General features: G+C 47.5%; 1 protein-coding gene across 12 annotated transcripts in view; it reads left to right on the forward strand.

Moving 5' to 3' along the window:
• Positions 1-14,715, forward strand: part of CYRIA (CYFIP related Rac1 interactor A) — a 102,504-nt gene that overhangs the window by 41,906 nt on the left and 45,883 nt on the right. For 2 of the 12 annotated variants that reach the window (XM_005600208.4, XM_070236634.1), the window contains exons 1-3: positions 9,290-9,433; positions 9,895-10,081; positions 10,248-10,535. The exons of 3 other annotated variants lie outside the window; for them this stretch is intronic. The gene's annotated coding sequence lies outside the window, so the exon portion shown is untranslated. Of the gene's footprint in view, positions 1-19; positions 85-7,283; positions 7,472-9,289; positions 9,434-9,894; positions 10,536-14,715 lie in introns of those variants that run through there. 7 more of the 12 variants (XM_070236630.1, XM_070236629.1, XM_070236632.1 and 4 more) reach the window with 6 other exon arrangements.

Consider the following 14,715-nt stretch of genomic DNA (forward strand, 5'->3'; position numbering starts at 1 on the left):
GCTCTTCTTTGTCACCTAGATATCTTGAGTTTCCCTGGAAACTAAAACCAGAAGCTTTTCATAAAGCTGAGCACGGTATAGAAGGTAAGACCAGGTGATCGCTGAGGTATTTTCCAATTCTGGGTTCCCAGGAGCGTCTTATCCCAGACATGTTCCTTATACCAGATTCTCATTTTTTGGGGAAATAGGTTTATCTACACTCCCTCCCTTTCTTCCTCTGATGGTACCTTTCCCTGGAGTAGTCCCTGAGGTATATGACAATTCAGAAGAAGGAGAAGAGCTTATGGAATTAGACAGACCTGATTTCATATCTCAGATCTGCTATTTATTAGTTGAGCGATTTTGCCTAGATTGTTTAAAATTCCTCAGCTTCCATTTCCCCATCTGTAAGATGGGGATAGTGTACCCTATGTTGTAGGTTTGTGGTGAGGATCAAAGGAGATAATAATGCTTTAGCGTAGTTTCTTGCTTATAGTAGACCTCAGAAAATGTTACCTTCTTTCCCTGCCCAACCTTATCTAGAGCTGTTTAAATACAGCTTTGATCCCACATTGGGTTCCATTTGAGCCTTGGGCCTAAAATCTACAGACAGACCTTGTCTACATACACCCTATGTCCCAATCAGTTACAAAGAGAGAAGCTGTTAATAGGCTTGATTTCAGAGCTCCCCTCCAATAGCAGCCTCCCTCACCTTGGCTTAGGCCAGACTGCCCTCTCCAAGCAAGTCACGTGGAAGGTTTCTGTGTTGTATGCAACTTCAGGGCCCCCCACTCTCCTAGCCCCTTGACTGCATCCTTTGTCCATCAAGTATTCGCTGAAAACTGACTCCCTCCCAGCAGCTTTTCTCTTCAGACCAGCATACTCCCGAGACCCAGAGCAATGTCCACACAGCTGGGATCAATTGACTAAGGGGCAGACATCCTGGCCTGGCATTTGGCAAGACAATTAGGCTTCATGTGCGTGATCATCCAGGGCTGTGGCATTGGCCCTCTTCCTTATCTGTTTGCTCTTATGGGGCATTCATTCATCCAGTCATTCACTCATTCAACAAATATTTATGGAGCACGCAGCAGGTGCCATTCTTGGTGTTAGGGATACAGCGCTACAGCACGGAACAAAACTAAGTTCCTATTCTCATGGAGCTTGCATTCTAGAGGGATTGGTTGGGGGATGGTAACAACTAAATAAACATATGTACATTACATCGGGTGGTGTAAAGTTTTATGGGGGAAAAAAGGAGAAAAATGGTGAATCTAAGCCAGACAGGTGGGAGTTGGGGAAAAAGGCATTGTTGTTTAATGTAGGGTGCCAGGGAAGGCCTCCCCGATCAGGCGTTATCTGAGCAGGACCTGAACACGGTGAGGGAGCGAGGCGGGAAGGAACAGAGGCTTGAGGTGGGCATGTGCCTGGGCTTTAACAAACTGCAAGTGGCCAGTGGGGTTGGAGCAGAAGGAACAAGGGCACAGTGGAGGGAGGCAAGGGCAGAGGGGACTGGGCAGATCACGCAGGACTTCATAAGCCCCTGTAAAGAATTGGGTTTTTATGTCCTGGCTGGCTTTTCTGGAGATTCTTTACCTTTCCTCCCTCTTCCCAGAGCATCTCCAAGGCCTCATCCCTAAAGCATCCGTAAATAGAGATAAGGATGGATGCTCTTGCCCAAGAGTCTATTAGTCGTTCATTCAAACCCCTAGATACTGAGACTGGAGGTGAACGAGCTTGGCCCCATCGTAGGAGCCCATGGTCAAGCACTAGTTCAAGGCTGCTTGGGGAAGTTGCATTGATAAACGAGGTCGAGGTGAGCAGTTGTCCTAATTTGGTCATTGTGGAACCAATTTGCTAGCGAGGGAGTTTTCCACTGGAACGTCCCGCAGGTCACTTCTGCGGTTCTTGTGGAATTCATTCACCTAGACTGTTGAGACCTGCCTTCAGTACAGGGAAGATCAATTCATTCAGCACCAGAATCTGGGTGCCTATTGTACGTCAGAGCCAATGCTAAACACTGGAGATGAGTGATGACCAGATCCAGCCCCTGTCCTCGCTCTGTTTATGGTTTTACTGGGAGATCTGCTAGTGACCAGACAACACACACTTATCACTGCTGTGGTAAGAGTGGATGTGAGGGAGCCCAGAGGAGGGGCAGTGACCAAGACCGAGGTCAGAACCAGGGAAGCTAGTTGTCTGGACGTGTGTGGGCTCCCCTCAGCCCTAGAGATGAGGATTGGTCAGGCAGGGGAATAGCAGGGTGGTGGGAAACTTCAGGGAAGGATGTGGGAGTTTCCAGGTAGAGGAGAAGTGTAAGCAAGGGCTGCCGCTTGGAGGTACTGTGCGCACCATCATTCATCATGGCTGTGGAGTGTGGGTGAAGCGAGTCTGAGAGACCGACGGACACATTCAGAGCAGGGAGCTAGAGGGATGATCCAGGGACATTGAATGCCAGGCCCCAAGGATTGAGTCTATTCTGAGGACAGCCCAGAGCTGTTAACAATTTTTTCAAGAAAGGTTGATGGCCTGATAAGACTGGAGTTTATGAAGTAAAGGCCTAATGCTATTTGACCCCCAGTTCTTTAAAGTGTTTGTTTTACACCCACTCCTTGTATTAGTGTAAGATCAGTTTCCTAAGCTGTAAAATGGGTTCATACAGATCCACTGAATGAGGTGGTTGTCCAGAGTGGATGAATACTTGGCCCTTTCCACCACTCAGTGCTCTAGCGAATGTGAAATGTTGACAGTGTTTCATGTGCGGTCTTGGTACACAAATTGCTGGGAAATGGTTAGAATATGAGCCTTGATTCTGATAGCGGGGAGTGGCTGGCAAAAGCCCATGCTACTCTAGGAGAAATGATGGAATTTAGGTCTTGATACATTTTCTTCTAGTCAGAAAATGGATGGGTAATATCCATCTCTTAACTGTCTCTCCACTGAATGCAAAAATATGAGAGTTTTCTTTAGAAACATATGTTCATGAAACAGATAATACCTGAGGAGCTGCCATGTGCCAGACACTGTGGTAAGCCTGGGAACATCAAGACAAAGCAAACACAGTTAGCTCTTCAGGAAGTCCATAAGCTTGTGACAGACAGAGGAGCCAACAGTCATCGGAGCAGATAGCGGGTAAGAGGCCCGGCATTCACAAAGTGATGTGAGTACAGAAAGGGAGCATGTTCTCTGCCCTGGGAAGTCAGAGAAGGCTTCCAAGAGGGGCCTTATGAGCTGGGCACTGAAGCATGAGTAGGAGTCGGGAGCTGGGAGAGAGACACTCCTAGTACAGAACAGCACTCCCTAAATAAGGGCCAACTCTAATCCTCTGTGACCGTGGTGGAGAGGAAAGAGTGATCCTCATGAGCAGATAATGCCTCAACTCTGCTTTTAAAAAATCCATTAGTAGCCACCCCCTCATCCTCCCACCTTGTTCCCGACAGTGACTAAAAATAATCAAATTGACTAATTTGAGTTGATCTCTTCTCTGACCCCATGGAGGTGTTAGTGAGCAGAATAGGATGGGGGGACCAAAAAGAGAGGTAGGAAGAGGAGGAGGAATCCAAATACATCATCCAGAAACACTGCTTTAACAGCATATCGTGCCATAGCTCTCTGGTGGCAAAATTCAAGTCTACAGTGAGCTAGGTCTGCTGCTTCCCAGTGGAAACTGGAAGAGATTTTTAAAACCATCTGTGCTTCTACGTTCCTCTTGGGAAAAAAATTAATATATACATATTAGCGTATATGTATCTTTGTGTGTATGTATGGACACATACCCATGTATTATGTGTATGCTATATATGTAAGTATATGTAAATATATATATATGTATACGCTCACGTATATATATTATATAGAATTTATTCTAACCTGGCACAGAGCCTGGTGCCGCCGACCTCCAGTCACGCTTGCTGGCTGGAAGATGAAAGGATGGGTTAGAATCAACTTTGCCAACCTGCACACTTCCCCCGCCATGCCGAGGTCTGTGCACTTCGTGGTCTCAGATGTTCACAAGCACGCCAGGAGGAGTATCGGTGCCAGATCCAGAAGAGGAAACTGAAGCTCAGAGATGGAGCAGCTTGTGGTGGCCCACAGCTACTAGGTGGTCGGGATTCAAACTCTCTCTAATTGTCTCCTCTTCCACTGTACATGCTGTGTCACCCTGTGTATACATAGGTGAAGGTTCTGGTAAACCAAGGAGGAACAGTGAAGAATCATCCTTGGTCAGGCCCTCCCCTAGTGCTCGGAAATGCAGAACAGGGCAGAGCAGTGCATCCCGTAGTGGAGTCAAGGGTGCATGTGTCTGGAAGTCCTTTCCAGTTCTCTCTCATGCCAGCAAACTCTCTCTCTTGCCCTGCAGGTGTCTGCTCACATGCTTCCAGGGACAGAGAGCTCACTATCTGTCAAGGCTGCTGATTCTAGTTCCAGGCATGGGACACTCTTCCTTCCTTACAGACCATCTCTGAACCTAACCGTGTCTCATTTCTAATTGGCTTAAACATCTCAACAGCAAGCAGCTTAAGGGTTGGGTGCTTCGCTCTGATTGGAGGCTCTGGGAGACACAGGCAGCCCATGACACGCCCTCCTCTCCATTGCTCCTCTTGGAGAGCCAGTTGCCCTCACCAGAGCTTCCTCGTCTCGTGCTCTTGGGGGACCTATTTTTAATTCCTGATGGGCGAGGCAGAGTGGAAGACATAGGACCTGGGTTTCTTCGCTTCTCCCTTAAGGAGAGATCTCAGCATGAACTTTCTCTCAGCCCAGTCTCTCTAGAACCCTGACTATACCCAGGGGGAGTAGGCATTTCCTCTGGATGCCTTTAACGGACATAAGGTGAAGTTCAAAAAGAAAGAAGAGAAGGAAACGGAAGGAAGGAAAGAAGAGACGACTGTGGCATCAGAGTTGACTTGGGTTCTAGCCACACTCTGGCACTGACTTACCATTTGACCTTGGACACCCCCTTCCCTGCTCCATTGTCACTACTAGGGAGTTGGCCTTGATTTTCCAGGGCCTTCCATTTCCGAACTTGTCTCCAAGGAGAGTCCTTGAATCCTGCTGAATCCCCATGTGGTCCAGCAGGACCCCAGTGTGGGGCTCAAATTTGCATCACCACTACCGGGAAGTGCCCCTGGAAGGTAGGAAACTAGACCCCTCACCTCTTTATGGCAGGCAGGGCATCCATTAGTCTTCAAGTACAGAACAGCTGATCCAGCTCACAGAGTGAGAGGGGGCTCAGCTGCCCCCACACTGCCCGGCATTGTGCGTGAGCCCTGGCGTAGCTGCGGCTCTGGTGCCATCCCTGCACTCCAGTCCTCTGGCTTTCCTGCAGCTCTGAGTTTTCTCCTTCTCTGGGCTGGAGAATAGGAGCATCAGCCTGGGGGTTGGGCTTAGCTCTGATGGGGAGCCCGCCTTTCTGGGACTTGTAAGATGCCTTCCCAGTGACCCTGGGAGGGAGACTTCCCCTGACCTGGAAAGCAAGAAGGAATCCAGGGGTCAGGACCAGGCTGCAAACTGGTAGAGGAGTTGTGCAGAATTGTTAATGCTGAAAGTAGGCTTGGAAAGTGTTTGCTCGAAGGACCCCGGTTGGCCATCAGTGCCCCTCATAGGACCCCTTTCCCAGCTTGCCAGCTCTTTCTCTGCTGACTCTGCTGGTAGTCAAGGAATCAGGGGCATGGCAATCTTGATTTTCCTCAGTTCCCATAACATGGCCTACAAGAAACCCAGAAATGCGATGACATTTGCAAAGACACGTGTCCCCAGTTTTAAAGAATGCCACATGACAAATATTGTGCATCATAGTGGACTTTAGATGAGACTTGTTTTAATTGTGGTCATCATGAAATGCTGTGTGACGTTGTGGTGAGGAGCGCAGATTGGAGCCAGACTGCCTGGTTTTGAATCTGCATCTGCCACTGACCAGCTGGTGAGCCCAGGCAGTTACTGCTGCTCTCATTCACCAGCTGCCCCATCTGTAAAATGAGAAAGCCAATAGTACCTGCCTCCTAAGGCTGCTCTGATCATTAAGGGAGTTAGTATACGTACGTGCTCAGAGTGGGGCCCAGCACCTAGTACGGACTCCTTAAGTGTTAGCTGTGTTTATTTTGATCTAAAGCCTCAGTGAATATTCTCTGGAAAGTAAGTGTCTGGGATGTGCTGTGGGTTCAATCATTTAATGGTTATTTCTTAAGCATCTCCTGTGTGCAGAGCTATTCCTAGGTGATGGAGTTTCAGAGCTGAAGTCAGCAGCAGTGGTAAACACAGTCAGACATCACTAGTGTGTGTCGCCATCTGTGCCACTAAAACAGCCAAAGCATCATAGGAGATCAGAGGCAGGAGAGTTCCCTGAATCAGGTAACTTTTCAGAGGAGCTGGGAGGTCCAGAGTGGGGGTGGTGGCACGGAGCAGATGGAGGCAGGAGACGGGGGGCAGACGGTGGGTTGAGAGAAGGTGGAGAGGTTGACTAGAGATGACTTAGGGGTAGGGACCATTCTCAGTGGGAGAGTGGAGAGTAGCTGATGAGAGAGGAATTGCTTGAGAGTGAGTTTTCAGTGTTGGTGGGAGCAGTAAGCTCTGCTTTAGTCTTTTCAGTGTGAATGCCTGCAGGCACTGGGTGGACATCCCTCCACTCTGCCCAGCTCTGGCGTCGAGGGAGAAAGAAGCCCATGATGTGCTGGTGGAGGCCCCCGCGGCGCAGGACTGAGCAGGCCCCGCTGCTCCAAGGCAATCAGCACAGGCCCCTCTGTGTCCTCCTCTCCTAGAAGGGCCAGACAAAGACTCGCTTGTTCTCTCCTGACATCAGACCTCGCCCTCAGGATTTCTCTGTTCTTCTGGAGCAAGATCTCACACAGTGATAAAGAGGGAAAAGGAAGGGAGGAAGCCAGTGAGGGCTGTCTGGGTGTCACCATGCCAACCCGCTCCCAGAGTAGAGGGTAGGAAGATGGCATCTGCCGGGTGCGCCCTGTGCACCTTTCAGGTCACACCCCACCCCGGGACAGTCCCAAGTTGCTGAGCTCCTGGTCAGAGCCGAACGGGAGCTTCTGGGATCGGTTCCAACAGACGCTAGCTGCCTGGTCGGTAATGGACAAAGTATTAGAGGGTCAGATTAATTAATTGCTGCATACAATGGGTCGATTGTTTTCTGTTTTTTTTTTTTTTCTTAAGTAAGCAAGTGTTTCATCTAAGCACCTCGGTTTTCTATTTTCACAAAGACATATAGAGAGTTTTGCCTTGGAAATTTCATAAAAGCTTACTGTTTAGGGGGGATCTGTGAGATCTCTGGTCTAGCTTCTGTCTGATCTTTTTTTCAGGTCAGTAAACCAAGGCTGAGAGAGTGGGAGGCAGTGTTGAAAATGGAGAGTAAAGGCTTTTTGGCCATGTAGTCCCAGGCTGCAGGACTGGGGTACTGTATGGAAAGCACGTGGCACAGGACCTGGCTCACGGCGGGAGCTCAATAAATGTGATCCTTGGATAGTTTTGGAACCTTAGTTTGTTCCAGGTGAGATCAATAAACGAGCTCACTCATAAAACAAAATGTGTATTTAACCAGTACAAGGGGAACTCCTGATTCCTTCATCCTAAATCGACCCGTCCTGAAACAACCATTTACTTTCAAGATACAGGTTAAAACAGGGATTTGACAGTGGAACTCCGAGTCCTTAGTCTAGCGCTAATCCTTAGTCTAGTGCTAATCTTAGTCTGGTGATTCTCAGACTTAAGGCCGAGGCCACAGGCTAGTACGTGAAAGCTGAGCCTGTGTTCCACTGTCTCTTCAGTGTGTTTCCCACACTCCACAGGGCACCGCACGACCTGAGATTATTTTGTTTAGCGGGGTTCTCAGATGCTATGAACTGAGGAGCAGCTCCAGACCTAGTGTTTGAATAACAATTTGCTATCTTCAAGTGGGATTAAGAAATAACCTAAACAGTACTTGATCTGTCTGTGAGGCCTGCGAGCCCCACAGGGGATAAAGGGCAAAGCTTTCACATGTAGAGTCATTGTGGCCACAAACACCAGCCTGGGAACCCTGGCTGCAGGGTGAAGCTGAAGTCAGGATTGCGCATGGTTGACTCACCGAGAGCAGGGCTGGGCTTCAACGTAAATTTGGAGATAAACTTGGGAAGTTTGTTTGTTTGGTTTCATCGTGGTCTCGGTCGATCGGTTCAAACAGGGAAGTTCCACAGTGACTTTGCTGCTTTCTCCGTGCTTTGCGGGTTTCCTGCCGGAGCATCCTCTGTGAAAGAAACGCCATACTCTGTACGTCTATCAGCACAGGGTTAGAGGGACAGATCACTAATGGAGGATCCCCGGCTATCTTACTTTGCACTTCCAGAGTATTCCCAAGATCCAAAATATAATTATAAATGGAAGTTTCAGCAAAGTGAGCTACAGAAACTCATTTTGATGAGCTTGGGATAAGATTTCAGCCTTTTATTTTTAATCTTTACATTTTGCAACTGGAGTCAAGTTGATTCAGCCACAAGACAGATGTTTCCCTCAGTGGAAAAGGTGATTTAAGGGATTAGCGGAAGGGTTGGGGAGGATGATTACTAAGCCAAATGGATGAATCTATTAATTTTTTTCCCCCAAATGTTGTGGTTCCATTTCTGACAAACTGGTCAAGATCAATGCCTTAGAAATGACCTTGAACAGGAATTGAGTTACTGTGTTAAGAAAGCATTGGGTACTACAGCTGTGAATTTGAACACTTTTTACTGCTAAGAGGACTAAAGTTTAGAAAATATTCAGGATGTTGAAATTGATCCCTCTGCTTTGTCCTTTTTACAAACTTCTGCTTTTATGCTAAGGGCCTACCCTGACGGGTCTGGCATTTTTAATGAGAGGATAACGCCCCTTAGTGGAGAAAGTACTTAGCTGCAAGCTCGTGCATTTGCCAAAGAAAAGGTCTGTTTTAGCAGAAACATATCACTTCAGTAACTCTTAAAATTAAACTACTTATCTACTTTTGAGGATTATTGTGAGAATTAAATGAGATAATCTGCGGGCAGCTCTTAAAATAGCATTCAGTGCAGGGTTGACACTCAAGCCACAGCTGCTGTTTCTGCGGTTATCTGATCATGAGGATTTTTGGAGGCAGGGGGACGAGTGAAGTAATCTTTTGAGTCTTCAGAATTTCGGTTTCAGGGCCGTCTGTGTCAGCTCTGATGTGTACTAGCACAGGCGGCTGAAGACTAGTACGTCCTTACCTGGGACAGGATGCTTACTGCCGTCCCAGCTGCCCAGAGGCGGCAGGCAGGGAGTACCACTCCTGAAGGTGCACCGAGGTCTCCCAGCTGGATGCATTCTCTCCTTGCAGGAATTTGGGTTGAAAGGAGCATCCACAAAATCCAACGCCACCCCCACTTGCTGAGGAGAGGAGACACTGGCATTTGGCCGTGCCTGTCCCTGATGCTGGACTTCTCCCTGCTGGGCCTCTTGAAGCGGATTAACAGGGCCAGAGGTGGGAACCCATACTGAGACAGCTTTGCAAGCTTCTCTCTGTGGAACATGAGTCACTGGTCATCTCCTCCCAGCAGTGGGAGACAGGATCTTCTCAGATCCTACGGTCTTTTCCAGAACTTAATTTGTGGATCACTGAGGCCACGTTTTGCTTTTTTGGTGACTCATGTTTTCTTTCTTTTAATTTTCAAGCATAGTATAAAAACCCCTGAGTCTGTTTCTTCATATGCCTGAAACTGATTATGTCTTTATTAAACTAGGTGTGAAGGTGGGGAGACAATTTTCCTTCCCTCTCTCTCTTCTTCTTTCCTTCTCTCCTTCCTTCCTTCTCTCCTTCCTTCCTTCCTTCTCTCCTTCATTCCTTCTTTCCTTCCTTCCTTCTTTCATTCCTCCTTCCCTCTCCCTCTTTTCCCCTCTCCTGCCTGCCCACCCTCATTTCTTCCCTCTTTCTCTCTTTCTAAGTAAACAGCTGGAGCTCAGACAGCAGGTCCTTGGATACAGATCTGTCATTCACGCCATCACTTGTCGACTCATTTTTCCATGTATCCAGCAAACGCATACTCCGTGAGTGGCCCACTGTGGCCTCAAACATAAGTGAGCTCCAGTTTGCCTCCTGGGGTATTCACCTTCTAGGAGGAGAGGCAGACAGGTAAGCAAGAGAGACAGGATGTGGAAGGGTGCTTGTGACAGGACTCACGGGGCTATGGGAGAGGTGCACTGGGCAGGGGATCCCCCCAGGACAGACAGCCATCATGGCAGGCCCCAGGCCAGTGGTGGATATAAGTTTGCCTGGCAGTGAATTCCTTTTAGAGCAGGTTTAAAAGCCACAGAGGAAAGCTGGTCCCACCACTTCATCACAACCACAAGACTGGGATCTGCCAACACTTGTTAAGACTGAGCCGCTGACAGCTGTCACTCCAAAGGCCCCTCCTCTCCACCCACCGCACCAAGCCTGTGATCTCAGCTGTGAGGGACCTGGGTTCCCTTCCTCCCAGCTCCTGGGCCTGACTGGCAGCTGATGTCCACTAACAGTTTCTTCCTCTCCTCCATCCCACCCCAGAACCCCTTTCCGCAGGAGACCCTCCCAGATTATTCCAGCTCAGGTGAGTCACCTCCTCTCTTGCACCACCTTCCTCGAACACTCTCCCTCCACCCACATAAGAGTCTTCCGTCCTTTATAATCATCTTTGAACACAGCCTCTCTCCCTCACTGGATCGTGCTCCCAGACCAGCTCAGGGACCACGTCTTATTTAGCTCTAATCTCTGAAAAGAACAAATGTTCGTGCATTTGTTTCCTTGACCATTTACCAACTTTCTTTACTCTATTAAGGACTGTGTTAGGTAGGAAGTTGGAGCGATGGTTACGACCTGCCTTCAAGGAGCTCCACAGACGTGGATGGATACTGTATTTTTGACGGAAATATACTCAGGCTAGACAGGGTGTCTGTATTAGGGCCATGGGAAGGAAGATGTCCGTTCTAACGTGGGAGCAGGTGGCAAGGGTGAGGGGGGGTGTTGGATTTGGGTGGGGAGAGAGATCGGCTGAATTATATTGAGTATGAAGTGAAATGTGGGCAGATAGATAACCCGAGAGAACGAGTAGACTTTTGCCAACTAAACAGAATCTTTGGTTATACTGGTAATTCTAGAAATTTTGAAAAAGGTTGTTAATTATTCCAATTAAATGCTGTCATTTCCTGGGCAATGTAAGTAGACTTCCAAAACCTTGGTATCTGTATTAACAGCAATGTTTTGTAATTTCATGGAATTTTTTGAAAGCCAATGGACATAGCTTTGCAAATTATCCCCAACTTAGTGCCTTAATGTTACAATTTTATTATTACTATAATTGCAGTGAGACTTGATTTGGGTTCCTAGGGCTGGGACTGTGGCAGGTCCTCAACTGCTTCTCAAATTCCAAAGGAAAAGAATCTGAATTAAAGAATGTCATATTAGACCTTTGAGTACACATAATCTATTAAACCAGGCTGTCCAAGCACTGCCTAATATAGATACTTTGGGGCCTGCTTTATTGAATATATGAAAATTATTCGTAGTTAGCATATCTGTGCATTTCATGATATTTCATGCTTCAGAAGTACACAAGGGCTGGAGACAATTTCTCGTTAGTAGTTTGTTTCACCTGATTTCCGAATCAGTGCTTTTCACAGCGATGAACTCTGTAGCACTGCCTGATTGCAGCGGTGGCCAATTTTGATATAGCATGGGGCATTTGAAAATGCTGGGACTCTATCATCACCATCCTTCCCAAATAACTTGAAATCCAAAGAGCCTCAGGAACAAGACCTGGGATGCTCTGCGGAAGTGCTGTTGGTGTGCAGTTCTGTTTCTTAAGTGGAAGTTGCATCCCATTTCTAATTAACTTAGCTCATAGTTTAGCATTAGGTTGCCTGGATACATATCTGGAAATTCTTGGGCATTGGCATTGTCTAAAACCCTGTGATGCTGGAACTGGGAGGAGTTTCCCAGATCATCTAGCCAGTACTGGTAGGTTACAGACTATATGGATGAGGCTCAGAACCGAGGAATGACCTTTTCCAAGGCCCCATAGCAAATAGGTGACTGAGATAAGATGAAGACACAGAGCCTGTGTCTCCCTGTGCACTCAGTGGCATAACAGTCACTGGTCTCTCTCATGTCCTTCAGACCCAGGGTTACACAGTAACCGTCTGACCTGCCCAAGGTGCCAGGCTGCATTTCCGCCCAAGAGTGTCCCTACTCTGCTTTCCGGTTTCAAAGTTCCCATGTAATAGGTTTTCAGCTGATTCTCCCAAACTTCTCTCGCTCTCCTGCCCCCCAAACGCACTTTCTATTTTATGGTTTCATGCTTTCCCTCATTAGGACCATGCTCATTGACCATGCATTTCCCCGTCCCCTTGAATGACCCCTTCTCCCCCATTCTTATCCAAATGAGAGTGTATGACCAAAATATCAGATGACCTGAGATCCTCTCCTCCCAAGGGACATGGAGGAAGAAACTTAAGTTTTGTTGAAAGAGGAGCTCCAGGAGGTCATGGAAGTTGTGTCCACGAATGAATGACTCCATTCATTCCACATGTGTGTATGGAGGTCCTACTATGTGTCAGCCCCTAGTCTAGGAGTAGGGGATACATATGTCAATGGTGATCGAGATTAAAAAGAAAAAAAAAGACAATGACCGGGGGGCTGGGTGGGCCTAGGTCCAAAAAAGACTATTTTGCACTGGCTGGTTAGGTTGGGCTTCACTAAAAAGTAAACCCTGAACAGAGGCCTAAAGAAAAACCATGCAGATATAATGGGGGAAAGCATTACAGGCAGAAGGACTAGCAGGTGCTCAGGTCCTGTGGCAGAAACATAGGCAATAAATTCAAAATGAAAAAGGTGAGGAGGCCGGAAGCAGTGAGAAGCCAAGGGAATGAGGGGCAGTTTTAGGAGATGAACGACGTTGGGATAACACAGCACAGGGCCTTGTTGACTGTGATAAGTGTCTTGTATTTTACTCTAAGTGGAACAGGAAGTCATTGAAGGGATTTAAGCAGAGGAGTGACATGATGCATTGTGAAAGCATCGCTCCAGCTGCTGCACAGGCAGTTGACTGACGGGTTGAGAGTGGGTGAGAGGGGAGCTGAGAGATCAGCTTAGGAGGCAAGTATGATACTCTGGGCAAGACATAGTGATGGCTTGTGGCTTGGTCTACAGCACTGATGATGGAGGGTGTAAGAAATGATCGAATTCAAGCTATATCCTAAAAGGAGAGCTGAAGAGATTTGTTAGCTCAGATATGGTGTATGAGAGAAAGAGAGAAGTCAAGGATAATACCAACATTTTGGACTGAGCATCTGGAAACATGGAATTGCCATTGAGTGAGACAGAGAAGACTGGAGAAAGGGCAGACTTCAAGGGGAGAAACCAAAACTTTCACTTTGGATGTGTTAGGTTTGAGGTGTCTATTAGAAGTCAAGTAGTCAATTGGATATATGAGTCTGGAGTTCAAGCAAAGGGATCGAGGCAACAGGTATAAACTTGGAAGTCATCAGCTTGCACACTCTAAGGGGTATTTAAAGCCCTCGTAGATATTAACAGTTGTGTAGGAAAGAGGAACTCTTCTTCATGGCCAGGAGATCAGGACTAAGACCAGCGAGTAGAGCAATAAAAATAACAATAGTAATAGCAATTATGGCAACTATTATTTATGCATCTGACTATTTACATATGTTATGTCATTATTTCCAAAAACCACCCTTGAAGAGGTTGAAATAAATCCTGTTTTACTCATAATAAAACTCAGACTCAGGGAGGTTAAGGAAATGTTAAATACGTTGATTAAGACGACTTATCTAATAAATGGCTGAGTTGGGATTCAAACCCAAGTTCACGTTCTTGTTGCCAGGTCAAATGTCAGAAGTCAGATGGCAGCTCAGTTTAAGTAGGTCAGTGGAGTGGCCTTTCTTTCATCTTGAGAGTTTCTGTCAGCTCTCCCCTCCACTCCTATCTTCAGGTTGAGCCTGTTGGGCATTTCACATGCTGAGTGAAATAGTGCACGTCAGGACACAGGATGCTGCCCAGGCCAACACACGACACACAATGTGAAGCAGGGCAGATCAATTTGAAAGCAGAGAGAGGAGACATCAAGAAGATAAAGTCACGTTTCTGCTCTAAACACTGGCTGCAGTTTAAGCAAAGACATTACCCACAGGTGCTTGTTGATTTCGTTTCCTAGTTGCACAGGTCAATGAGGATGCCCACTGTGCTGGAGGCAGTGGAGAAGGCAAGTGCTGTGGACTCCATCTAGGAAAGCAAGATCTGAGGGGTGATATAGACTTGTCCAAGGTCCTGTAGCTCATACATGTTACAGTGCGGATTTGAACTAGACTTTCTAGCCTCCAAAGCTCATACCGGTTGCGCTGCACTCCTTAAGAAGAGAAAGGAGAGGAGAGGCTGGCCTTCTGAGAGCACGTTGTGCGCGTTATTATCCAAGTATCGCCAGCATGCAGTTCCGCGGATGGCCAGCAGAGGGGACTGCGCACCCGGCTTTCTCCAGCCCACTGCCCGAAGCCATGTTGAATGAGCAAATGTCTGCAGCAGACGCTGTGAGATCTAAATGTCTCCTTGGCAGGAAATCCGCGAGGAGCACTGCGGGGTTGTGCAAACAGCCTTACAATGTCCGCCTGTGTGTGTGCACTCGGCTTCGCCCGCGTCGCCCACAATGCTCTGTTTTTTTTGGATAATGGGGCTCTGTGGACCTATACGCCTTGTCATGCAAAGGGAGTGACCTATGTTTG

The sequence above is a fragment of the Equus caballus genome, chromosome 15 (assembly GCF_041296265.1).
Source record: "Equus caballus isolate H_3958 breed thoroughbred chromosome 15, TB-T2T, whole genome shotgun sequence".
NCBI classification, from domain to species: Eukaryota; Metazoa; Chordata; class Mammalia; order Perissodactyla; family Equidae; genus Equus; species Equus caballus.